Genomic DNA, 13,268 nt, shown 5'->3' on the forward strand with positions numbered 1-13,268 from the left:
ACGATATTGGCTGATGGTTTGTAAGAGATACTCATTATAGAATCCTTCCATTCCTAATTTTCCTAGATATTTTGTAAGGGATAGGCACCAGATTTTATCAGGCGTCTTTTCAGGATCCTCTTAGGATTTTTCTTATGTGATTTATTAACATTTGTATTACATCAATAATAACAATATATCCTGGGATAGACTCTCCTAAGTTATGGTTTATTTTTCTTTTAGTACATTGTGGGTTTTATGTGGTATTTTCCATTTGGGACTTTTTGCTCACGTTATCCATCAGGATTATTCATACACCTAAGTATGCATATTAAAACACATGTGTATTTGGGGTTCACATTGTATATATACTTTTTGTATTCTGAATTGTCTATTTATGTACTGTAACCATTTTCCTGTGGCGTTAGAAATTTTTCAAAATGGGTGCCTGGGTGGCTCTGTCGGTTGAGGGTCTGACTCTTGATTTTGGCTCAACTCATGGGGTCATGGGACCAAGTCCCGTGTCGGGCTCTAGGCTGAGCATGGAGCCTCCTTGGAATTCTCCCTTTCCCTCTGCCCCTCTCCCCTGGTCATGTGTGCTCGCTTGCTCTTTCTCTCTCTCAAAAATAAAATAAAATGCTGTAGTCTTAAAAAAAATCAATTCTTCAAAACATTTTAATGCCTGTACAATATATTATAGATATAGCTTATTTAACCCTTTCTCTGTTTTTTATTGCTTTAAGTTTTTCCTAATTTTTGCTATTATAAATACTGCAGAGATAAAGATCTTTATATATAAGCCTTCATTCATATTAATGATTGTTTCCAACGTATATTTGTTTCCAAGTGCCACCACAATCTTAGTGGCTTAGGAGAGCAGAAATGTACTCTTACATAGTCCCAGAGGCCAAAAATCCAAAACCAAGGTGTCAGCAAGGTCATGCTCCCTTTGAAGGCCCAAGGGAGAGAATCTCTCCTTGCCTCTTGCAGCTTCTGGTGGCTCCTGGCATTCCTTGGTCTGTGGTAGCATCACTCCATTCTCTGCCTTTGTCTTCATGTGGACTTCTTTCCTGTGTGTGTCTCCCTGTGTTCCCTCCTTTTCTTATAAGGACACCAGTCATTGGACTTAGGACCCACCCTAAATCCATGATGATTTCTTCTTAAGGTACTTAATTACATCTACAAAGTCCCTATTTCCAGATAAGGCGACGGGTTAGGACTTGGACGTGTCTTTTTTGAGGAAGACACATTTCAACTCCGTATACATTCTGTGAGTAGAAACACAAAGTGAAAGGATAGGAACCTTCTGAAGCCTCTTAATACTTACGACCAAATTGTTTTCCAGAATGTGTAAGAGTGCTTTGTTCATTTATCATCAGTGGTATAGGGAGTACCCATTTATCTACATCTACGTCTGCATTAAGTATTAACATTTTTTAAAATAAAATTGCCTCTTGGATAGAGTAAAAATGGAAACTCACTGTTTTTAAGTTTTATTACATTAATTGTTGGGGAAGTTGACAAAATTTTTATGTACTTAATATGGATATTTGTAATTATTCACCTATAAAATCTTTCTTCAAGCCTTTTGCCCATTTTCCTTCTGACACATTAGTTGCTTTCTTATTGATACTGTCATCATATATGAAGAGTATTAGTCCTTTGTCATATTGCTTGTAAATATTTTCCCAGTTTGTCACTTACCTTTTAAGTTTACAAAAGTTTAGCCTTATGTAGGGTCGTGGATATCAGTATTTCTCTTGTGATTTCTTCTTTTGTTTCTAAACTTCAGAAAATGCTGGGGCACCTGGGTAGCTCAGTCAGTTGAGTGACTGACTTCAGCTCAGGTCATGATCTCACCACTTGGGTTTGTGCCCTGCGTCAGGCTCTGTGCTGACAGCTCAGAGCCTGGAGCCTGCTTCAGATTCTGTGTCTCCTTCTCTCTGTGCTCCCCCCCCCCCCCAAGATCTGTCTCTCTCAAAAATGAATAAACATTTAAAAAAAAAAAAACTAAAAAAAAGAGAAAAGAAAATGCTTCCCTATCCAGACATTGGCTAAATATTAACCTAAATTTCCTAACTATGCTGTAGTTTCAAGTTTTATATTTTACTCTTTATTTCACCTGGAATTGATTTATTTCACCTGGATCTAGATATGTGGGTGTTGCCCCCATTTTATTTATTTTTATCTTTAATTTTTTTTAATGTTTGTTTTTGAGAGAGATTGAGAGCATGAGCGGGGGAGGTCCAGAGAGAGAGGGAGACAGAGGATCTGAAGCAGGCTCTGAACTCATGAAGTGTGAGAGCATGACCTGAGCCAAAGTTGGATGCTTAACTGATTGAGCCACCCAGGTGCCCCTCTTTGCCCCATTTTAAAATTGATTTTTCCCAGCACATTTATGAAATAATTCCCGTATTCCTCACTAATTCCTTTAAAGCAGTGCTTCTCAAGCAGAAGTGATTTTTGCCTCTCAGGGACATTTGACAATGTGAAGAGACCTTTCTGGTTGTCATAACAGGGATAGGAATGCTCTGAGCATCTAATAGCTAGAGGCAGGGATGATGCTGAACATCTTACAGATGCATCCATCTGTCCCCCACAGCAAAGAATTATCCAGCTCAAAATGTCAATATGTTTATTTTTATTGATTTTTGAGAGAAAGAGAGAGAGAGAGAGGGAGGGGCGGAGACAGTGGAGACACAGCATGTGAAGTAGGCTCTGAACTGTCAGCCCAGAGCCTGCAAGCAGGGTTCGAACTCACAAACTGCAAGATCGTGACCTGAGCCCAAATCCTACACTTAACCGACTGAGCCACCCAGGTGCCCCAAGAAACCCCTATTTTAAAGCTTATCTTAGACAAGCAGGCTGTCACCATATTAGATATTAGATGTTGGGGTGCCTGGGTAGCTCAGTCGATTAAGCATCTGACTTTTGATTTCAGCTCAGGTCATCTCACTGTTCATGGGGCTCTGGGATGACAGTATGGAGCCTGCTTAGGATTCTCTTTCTCCCTCTCTTGCTCTGTCCATCCCCTGCTGGAGCTGTCTCCCTCTCTCTCTCTCTCTCAAATAAACAAAAATAATAAACAACTCAGTCCCCGATCAGTGCTTACATTTCCTCCCGTCTTTCTTTCTTTTTTCCAAATTGGAGCCCCTTTTTGATGTTTCATTACATCTTTTTACATATACAACACATCTCCTGCCTGTAAATTTCATGGCCTGTCTCTGCATTCTGGTTTTAATGTGTACCATATTGTGAATGTTTTCATTTTCCCATTTTCCTGGTGCCCAGCATTCCCACAGACAGGCAGTAGGAACCCTGCTGAGGCGACCGGCTTAGTGCTGTGGGCTGGGTCCCTGCCACACGTTCTTTTCTCAGGACCTCCCCTGACTGACCTAGCGCAACCAGACGCTCAACGAAGTTCCCTCCCGCCTTTTGCTTGTGCCCTTCCGTCTAACCCCCAATAGCGGCAAGAGCCCTCAGGTCCTCGCTCCCTCTGCACCCCTGGGGTGGTGGAGCCGCTCCCTGGGGTGGTGGAGCCGCTCCCTGGGCTCCCTTCCCACGCGGACACCCGCAGGTCCTGCCGCCTCCCTCTTCTAGGATTTGCGCATGTTATCAATCTCTTTCACTTTCATACGCCTCTTCGTGGTGTTATTCAACGTCCGCACCAGGCTGATCGTCCCTATTTCAGTAACAATAATAATTCCTTACAACACAGTTGGCGAGGAGGATGGGCCGTTCTGAGTAAGGACGGAAAACCCCACGGAGATGCCCTTGGATGCTCGCGGCTGAAGACGTGGCTGTGGCGTCTGGGCCCCACCTTTTGGGAAGACTGTGGGTGTTTTTGAGCTCCCGTGCGCTGCCTGGTGTCGCCCGGGGCAGTGCTGCCCGCTGCCCCCGTCCTCCTAAGTGCGGATTCTGCCCCAGCCCCAGAGGAACGTCCCAGGATCCCGCTTTTCAGCCTGAGCCCGGGCAAGGAGAAGGGCGGGAGGCGGGGGAGTGGGGGGGAGTCATCTTGCGGCTCCGGGACTCAAAGCCCGCAGAGCAGATCGCTTGCAGTTCCCGAGGTTGGACTTGTTAGGGAAAAGCCCCTGCACGTGTCTTGGTTAGGCCCCTGCGGAGTGGCGGGAGTGCGGAGTGTTGGTGTGTCCTAGAGTGCGAGCTGGTGACCACGTCCACGCCGTCTAGTGTGTCTTTGAGTGACACTCCTGAAGGGAGAGTGCTGCTCCCTTTCCTTTGGGTGTCAGACGACCCCCCCCCCCCGGAGAGTCCACGCCTCTGGGGTTGGCAACCCCTTCTCGGCTGTGTCCCACGCAGCTGTCCTTTCCGGCCTCAGCCGCGGGGTATCAGGGATCCCATCCACGCAAACTGGTGGTTCAATGTAAAAAAAGAAAGGAGGTGGAGGAGGGGAAGGAGCGCTTTGATCCTGTGCCCCAAAAACACCGGAGGAGGAGGTGTCTCAGCCCACGTGAAATTACAAATCTCAGTGCCTGGGCACTTTCAAGTGCTGCTACCTGTTGACCTGCTGAAAGTGTCCTTAGAATGATCACAACACAAAGCATTTAAAAGACCAAGCTGAGGCCATGACTACTCTACTTGTGGGTCCTAGCTCCTCCGAAGTTGATTGGGACCCCCTGCGGGAGATCGTGACAGCAGGGTTCACTGGGGACCACCAGGAACTTGTCAGGTAAACGACCAAAAATAGAGTAAAAAGTTTGAGCTACCCAGAGATAGGGAGATTTTGTTTAACAAAACAGAAGGGGGTGGCATACAAAGACTGATTATCCTGTGGTTGGAGTGCCCTGTCCTAGAGAGAGGGTATTGCCTGGAGACACCACTTCCCTCTCTCTGTCTTTCCTTTTATTCTTATCAACCAGAGATAGAAACTAAAGACCTAGGCTTTCAGGTGGCTAAAAGCCTAAAATGGGGGAGGGGGGGAAGGGGGCAAGCAGAGGTGGGGGGAGAGGGGAAGAAACTGCACCTTTAAGGTAGCTACAAGCCCAAGGGAGGAAAAAAAAGAAAAGAAAAACAGGAACTTTAAACCTTTTGTACTGAGCAAATGGCAGGTCTAGCAAACAGTGCTAGTCCTGGATTACTTATTTAAAAAACAAACAAGAACAAAAAACCCTAAATACAGGGGGAAAAATAAATTTAAAGTAATATAATAAATAATGTGTATGTGTGTGTATAACTAACTTAAAACAAGTTTCTATAATTTGATGCAATTGGAAATCCAAAATTTGTATATAGTTTTTATATACAGAAAATTTTCTGTAACAGAAAGATAAAAAGGGTGCTGATTGGCTTTCATGTATCTATAACCTACGTTTTTCATTAACTTTAACATTTACTAAAATGCACGAGTTGACAAACTTCTTGGGCTTAATACTGGGGCTCAAGTTAGAGTTATACCTGGGCATCCTACTGAATTTAAATATATTCCCTGATAATTTTTAAAAGGTAATAAATAAAATAGGTAACTAAAGATAAAATAGAGGAAAAAATAAGGATGCAACACTTTAACTGTAGCCTTGACTAAATTTCCCATACTCATAGTACTCAGTGCCCTAAAATATTCCATGTTAGACACAGATGCTCTAATATAATGAATAATAAATTAAAATTAACATAAGTTGTTGTCCCTTTACAAATTGGCTTGATATGGGAATGCAAGCTGATGCAGCCACTCTGGAAAACAGTATGGAGGTTCCTCAAAAAACTAAAAATAGAGCTACCCTACAACCCAGCAATTGCACTACTAGGCATTTATCCACAGGATATATGTGTGCTGTTTCAAAGGGATACATGCACCCCCATGTTTATAGCAGCACTATCAACAATAGCCAAAGTATGGAAAGAGCCCAATGTCCATCAATGGATGAATGGATAAAGAAGATGTGGTATATATATACAATGGAGTATTACTCGGCAATCAAAAAGAATGAAATCTTGCCATTCGCAACTATGTGGATGGAACTGGAGGGTATTATGTTAAGTGAATTAGTCAGAGAAAGACAAAAATCATACGACTTCAGTCATGAGGACTTTAAGAGACAAAACAGATGAACATAAGGGAAGGAAAACAAAAATAATATAAAAACAGGGAGGGGTACAAAACAGAAGAGACTCATAAATATGGAGAACAAACTGAGGGTTACTGGAGGGGTTGTGGAAGGGGGGATGGGCTAAATGGGTAAGGGGTACTAAGGAATCTACTAATAATGAAATCATTATTGCACTATATGCTAACTAATTTGGATGTAAATTTTAAAAAATAAAATAAAAAAAATTGGCCTGATAAATGGAACTCCATGGATCACCGTTAGGAGAGTTAATATAGCCCAAAATAAATTAAAATAGGACCTTCAAAGATGAAAACTTATTATATAAATCTTAATAAATAAAGGAGTGATTATCCCCACTGCTTCTCCATTTGTTGACAATCTAATTTTGCCTGTTCTTAAATCTGAAAAATAACTAATGGTGCCTTCTGATGGATTACTGTGACCTTAGTGCTGTGGTCCCATCCACCAAAGCCAATATTACCCAATATTATTGAAATTACTGATTCTAGAGACACCTGGGTGGCTCAGTGGGTTGAGCATCCAACTCTTGATTTCAACTCAGGTCATGATCCCAGGGTCATGGGATTGAGCTCTGTGTGGAGCCTGCTTGAGATTCTCTCTCTCTCTCTCTCTCTCTCTCTCTCTCTCTCTCTCTCTCTCTCTCTCCCTCTCTCCCTCTCTCCCTCTCTCCCTCTCTCTCTCTCTCTCTCAAATAAAAGAAAAACATTACTGATTCTATTTAATCAACAATTAGTAAATATTTTGCTCTTACAGATGGGCTAATGTGTTCTATTCAGTGCCTATTCAACAGTCTCCCAGTGGCAGTTTGTGTCCACCTCGGAAGGGACACAATATACCTTTTCTGGGTTGCCTGTGGGGTAATTTAACAGCTTTGCTATCACACAGTCTTTGCAGACCTTAACTACATCCACCTTTCTCCAGGACATTAAATCAATAACATCCTTTTTCTTTTTTTCTTTTATTTATTTATTTTTTAAAACGTTTATTTATTTTTGAGACAGAGAGAGACAGAGCGTGAGTAGGGGAGGGGCAGAGAGAGGGGGAGACACAGAATCTGAAGCAGGCTCCAGGCTCTGAGCTGTCAGCACAGAGCTCTACTCGGAGCTCGAAGTCACAGACCGTGAGATCATGACCTGAGCCAAAGTCAGTCGTTTAACCAGCTGAGCCGCCCAGGTGCTCCACATAACATCCTTTTTCAAGAAGATTCATTCATTTGATCAAATATTAACGACACTTAGGTCTAATATCATTTAGTACTTTTGGGGTTCTGGTAACAACATATGCCCTTAATTAAAATCGACAGGGGGATGCCTGCCTGGCTCAGTTGGAAAAGCATGTGACTCTTGTTCTGGGGGACATGAGTGTGAGCCCATGTTGGGTGTAGAGATTATTTAAATAAATGAACTTTAAAAGCTTAAAAAAAAAAATCAGCAGGCACTTCTGTTAGTGCCTTCAAAAACTCCTTCACTGTAGAGGCTCCAGGAGGCTCTTTTCACACCTCCTGGAGTCTCCGGACCATTTATGATGGCCGCTGCTTGACCCAGGGTTTCTGATGAAAGAAATTGCCCCTCTCAGTCTCATGTTGTACACAAATGACTGGCTACCTACTGGGCTGTCCTGGAAATAGAGACTGCCGCAGACCCTGAGCCTGTGCCCCACCATACTCAGCGGCATCTTATGCTTTGGATTAAAACAACACTCCACAAGCCTGCCATGCCTACTGAGGCCTCCTTAAGACAAGATGGAGCCAAACCTGGACCCTCTCGCATATTCCACCTGCAGGAGGGGGTGGCCCCTGACCTCAGTTTCTTGCCAGATGCCAGGGTACTAGAGGAGGGCACCATTCCCCAAACCCCTTGGCTACCTGGAGAGCCTCTTGGGACTAACTGAGTGAACAGGATGAGAGTTCATGTCCTATGCAAATGGAACTGCCAGCCATCACACATGCTGGATGTCAGTGGAATGTTGATGCTTTCTATCCCTTAGTCAGAATGTCCCTGGTGAAGAATGGGACCCAAGGAACAACATACTTAGCCAAACTTCAGGCAGTCATCTTAGCGCCAAATGCCCTGGCCAATTATGGCCCCATCTCCACATTTATTATGAGCTGTTGGACCTTTGCCTAAAAATTATCTCCTTCAAGGAAAATATTTTAGAAATCTCTTGCTTCACAGATAGCCAAAATATAAACCTAAAAACTCGTGTCTCTGCATATATTAAGGCCACGGTACATACACAGCTTTGCCAGGACACTCCTTGTTCCCTTCAGAGTTATAGACGTTACTGGTAGTAACTAAGACACATATTTTCACTTTTCAAAATACATAATGCTGAACTCTTGAAAGAGAGCAGTCAATAGAATTTTCATGATAGGTGCCAGATAATTGGTTTAACTGAGAGGCATATGGTCTTCTCAACTCCTTCTCAAATACAAGTACAACAAACTCTAAAGTTCTCTATCTTGCCCCACACCTTAATTTAATTTTATAAATGTTCAATCTCACCCCCATCTTATAGGGTTGGAAGCCAGATCAAAGGCACATACTCTCCTGGGACTCATTAACCATAGATTGTCCCACTGGCCAGACAGCTGGCTCCTCTGATAGGGGACCCGTTTCAATCTGAACTTCGACCAAAAAGTAAAACAAAATCCCTGCCAGGTGCAGCTGTACCCCCATTCTGTTGACTGTTGGTCTGATTACTGCTGGTCTGGGTACTTTCAGTGGTTTACAGACTGGAGACTCACAGTGATTCCAGTGGATACCCCCTTGGAAAAGAGAGCCCAATCCCACATGCCAGACATCATTGCCCTGGCCCAGAATCTCACAGCTAGAGACGACATGGCCCCAGGTGACATTGCTCCAATCCAAGACCTCACCATTGGAAGTGATTTTACTTCTTAGACTAAAATCTCCACCCTGGGGACACCTACGGCCCACCTCTCCTGTGGCACAACGTGGACACAGGATATTTTTTGCTTTTCTTCCTGAGTTTGCTGTCTCCGTTAGCCCATGATTCTAGTTTACTCCTTGCTCTCTCCTAAAATGTACACCCTGCATTTCCATGCCTAAAGGAAAATTTGGCAGAGGTTACTAAAATTGATGGAGATCCTGCTTCCCTCAGAGGCACCTGCCAGATATCAGTCACTCCCCCCCATGACTCCCTGGGGAGAGGACCACCTGCTCCCTGATGCCTTTTCCTTTTCTATCCACCCCCGCCCTAGCTTTCCACCACAATCTCTTGCCTTGTGTCTCTAGCCGTGACCACCATAAGCACTCTTTCCCCTGGGTTAAGCACAACACCTCTTGCTCACAGGTACATTATGCTCTAAATAATGACACCTTTCGGTACTATTGAAGTCCAGACTCATAGGCATAGCACCTTATGTATTTTTCCTTGTTGACTCCCCTGCTTGTTTTCCCTAATTAAACCGTACCCCAAGGTGCAGTGGTTTCACTGGGTATTCCCATAGTTCTTTAACTACCAGGTACTTCCCCATTTCCATCAACCCAAGAATGCCAGGCAAAACAGATGATATTTATTCCCATCATATTAGGACTTGTCATAACCACGGGAGCAGCCAACATTAGCACCAGTATAGCAGCCTTTCTCAAACAAAATCAGATTATAACTGCCAACCAACACCTTTCACCAGTCTTTTCAAATCCTTTAAAGGCTACACAACACTTTGTCCCTTATGCAACAATTCCATGAGTCTCTAACCCAAATGGTAACAGACTGGCCCTAGACTATTTACTAGCTAGGGAAGGAGGAGTTTGTCCATTCGGGGTACCTCTTGCTATAGGACATTATTAACCCTGGGCAGTACAGGCCAAATTACGAGAAATGGGCCAAGAGGTTAAGATCCCTCATAATGTAACCAACATCTTCCAAGAGATTCTCTTAAAATCAGAGATGACTGTTCTCTTGGCTATTGCCCATAGAGTGGGGTGGCACATATTCTCATCATATGCCTCATAGGACTTTTCCTAGCTGTCACCTTTATCAGAGTGTGTCTTCCAGTGGCTAAGTCAAGCTGTCCCACTCACTTAACATCTCCACAACCCAGATGCAAGTGTTATCCATCCCAGTTACTATTGTTAATGATGTTAAGGCATCATAAGATCAATTGCATTATAACTTTTAAAAACTTCATCATATTTTCCTGATGCCTCAACATCCCTACCAACAGGCTATGAGTACCGTGCCCAGGCAGCCAGGTACACATGTGTGATAAAGCTAGTCCCTTCTCACCCTCCCGACTGTGACCTAGTGACATTCAAATGCACCAGTGAAATTCCCTCACTCCTTTTGCTTTTGATCACCCCTCTGACCCCCCATTAAGGCACTTGCCTATGGGTTCTCCCTCTCCCCACTTCTTCTCCCTGCTCCCCACCTGCTTGGTTGAGCCAACTCCCTGGGCATCCTCCCATGTGGCCTCCTGTTGGAGTGCCATACCTCGGTTTTCTGGGACCTGTGAGTATAATCAGTTTCTTTCATTTCCATTCTTCTCTCCATGGTATTATTCTGGGTCCGCACTTGACTGATTAAACAAAACAAAACAAAAACCATTTAAGTGATATAGTTACTCCTTACACACATGTACCTGTGGTCTCCCCAGCCAAGTTGCTTTTATTTCACGTAGCATCAGATTATTCCAAACATATCCTCCATATTGCGTTTAAAAAGACGCAGCCATTTTCTGGAGATGAAGTAATTGACACATGGAAACAATTTGACTTCTGTAACTTAATGCAGAAATCTGTCTTGGGACTCCTCTGTTAAGTTTGTTTGTTTTTTACAAAAGACCACATTATTTTTATTACTGAGGTTTATGATGTACCTTATATATGTACTTTAAGTTTATGATCTACTTGACATATGTTAGGGCAGCCCCCTTATTGGCTTTCATTCTAGATGAAGTTTGAATCTTATTGAAATTTTATGAAACCTACATAAAGCTGTGGTTGCTAAGCTTTAATGTGTACTGGAATCACTTGGGGAGCTTGGTAAGAAGACAGTTTTCTTGAAAACCTACCCTTCCTCCTCTTGTGATTCTCTTAAGTCTGGGTTAGCCCAAGAATCTGCACTTTAGTAAGCATCAAGGGATTTTAAAACAGTCATCCCTACAACCCCATTTAGAGACAAACTGCTGCAAGTAATTTGCACAGAATTGACAACTTTTTACCGTCTCTTCATGTATTTGGGTCTTCCTTTTACCTTTTAGCAAAGTTTTTCCTTCAAATGTTAACATCTTGCACACTGTGAATGTGGGGTTTTTTTTCTATTGTATCTTGTAATTGTTATTGCTAGTACACAGGAAAGCTATTGATTTTTAGATGTTTGTTTTTTATCCAGCCATTTTGTTCACTTCTCTTGTTAAATCTAATAGTTTTTCAGTTATACCTTATGCATGGGTGAGGTGAGGGTGAGAATGGTAAACCAGCCCAGCATCAGGGAACACTTGATTTTGCCTCCTCCTTTATAACATTATACCTATTATATCTAGTTTATGTGTCGCTGCATTGTCCAGAGCTTCCAGAACATTGCTAAATAAACACTCAGAGTCCACCCTTAGTTTGTTCCTGATTTTTAAGGCAATGCCTTATTATGGTTCCATGGTTAAGAATGCCTCTGGCTATTGATTTTAGAAAGATCTTTTAAAATTTATGTTAAGGAAATAGCTTACTATTCCTGATCTTAATGCTGCTGCTGCTTCTCCTCTGTCTTCTTTTCCTTCTCCTTCTTTCCCTTCTCCTTTTCCCCTCTTAGGTTCTTTTCCTGGGGCCCTATAAATTGGGATGACAAAAGGTTGATGAACAAAAGAAAACAAACCAGTTTATTAGCATGTGAATCCCACTTACCCTTGGGAGGTCGCAGAGATGAGTAACTTGAAAGGGTGGTGAGAGCTTGACGTCTAATGTAACATTGTATGTCGTGTATACCCCTAATGTAACATTGTATGTCGTGTATACCCCAGTAAGAAAAACAAATTCAGGGTCTATATATCTAACCTCCTAGAAGAGGGGAAGAAGGGGCATTTCCAGAAAAGCGAACAACTTTTTGGGAAGACCGGGGGGCCCTGGGGAGAATAGACAGGAGTCCTGCTAATGTGTGACAGTGTCTGGGTGTAGAGTCACTCCTGGTAGGGGATTTATATGACAATTGAGTTCTTTGGGGAGGCTCTTCATGTAGGCAGATAGGATTTCAGGAAGTCCAATGCCTTCACCTTGAAACAATTCTTATGTAAAACAGTCATGGTTTGAGGTGGCATATCCTGATCCCCTTCAAGTCTTACTACTTAGTGCCTTTCAGTGTCTAAGGAATAATACTGTTTTTCTTTTTTTTTTGTTAAGGATACTAATAAAATTCTTAACCCATCTTCACCCTTCTGAAATAACTCATACTTAGTTGTGGCTCATTCTTTTCATTTATTCTGAATTTTATTCCCTACAGCTGCAGTCTCTAACTGTGAGATATTTTCATTCTAAAAAGTAGCTTGCCTGCCAAACTACAGTTGTCAAAACCAAGGTTTTAAAGATTAGAGTAAGGCACTGGCTTCAGTTTTGAATATGAACTAAATTCAGTAAAGGGAAAGTTCTAGGTGGCAAGCTCTTCCCAAACAAACCAAATTTGGTGATATTAAAACCTGTGCTGATAGAATGGCTAAAATTAACAACTCAGGCAACAACAGATGTTGGCGAGGATGCGGAGAAAGAGGATCTCTTTTGCATTGCTGGTGGGAATGCAAACTGGTGCAGCCACTCTGGAAAACAGTCTGGAGGTTCCTCACAAAATTAAAAATAGAACTACCCTATGACCCAGCAATTGCACTACTAGGCATTTATCCAAGAGATGCAGGTATGCTGTTTCAAAGGGACACATGCACCCCAGTGTTTATAGCAGTGCTGTCGACAAGAGCCAAAGTATGGAAAGAGCCCAAATGGCCATTGGTGGATGAATGGATAAAGAAGATGTGGTATATATACAATGGAGTATTACTCGGCAATCAAAAAGAATGAAATCTTGCCATTTGCAACTGCATGGATGGAACTGGAGGGTATCATGTTAAGTGAAATTAGTCACAGAAAGACAAAAATCATATGACTTCACTCATGTGGAATTTAAGATACAAAACAGATGAACGTAAGGGAAGGGAAGCAAAAGTAATGTAAAAACGAGGAGGACAAAACGTAAGAGACT

The 13,268-nt window shown here is 42.6% G+C and overlaps 1 protein-coding gene across 2 annotated transcripts in view; it reads left to right on the forward strand.

The window, feature by feature from the left end:
- TMEM150C (transmembrane protein 150C) overlaps positions 1-13,268 on the forward strand; it is a 77,476-nt gene that overhangs the window by 21,661 nt on the left and 42,547 nt on the right. The window lies entirely within an intron of this gene.

This window comes from Panthera tigris, chromosome B1 (assembly GCF_018350195.1).
Source record: "Panthera tigris isolate Pti1 chromosome B1, P.tigris_Pti1_mat1.1, whole genome shotgun sequence".
Taxonomy (NCBI): Eukaryota; Metazoa; Chordata; class Mammalia; order Carnivora; family Felidae; genus Panthera; species Panthera tigris.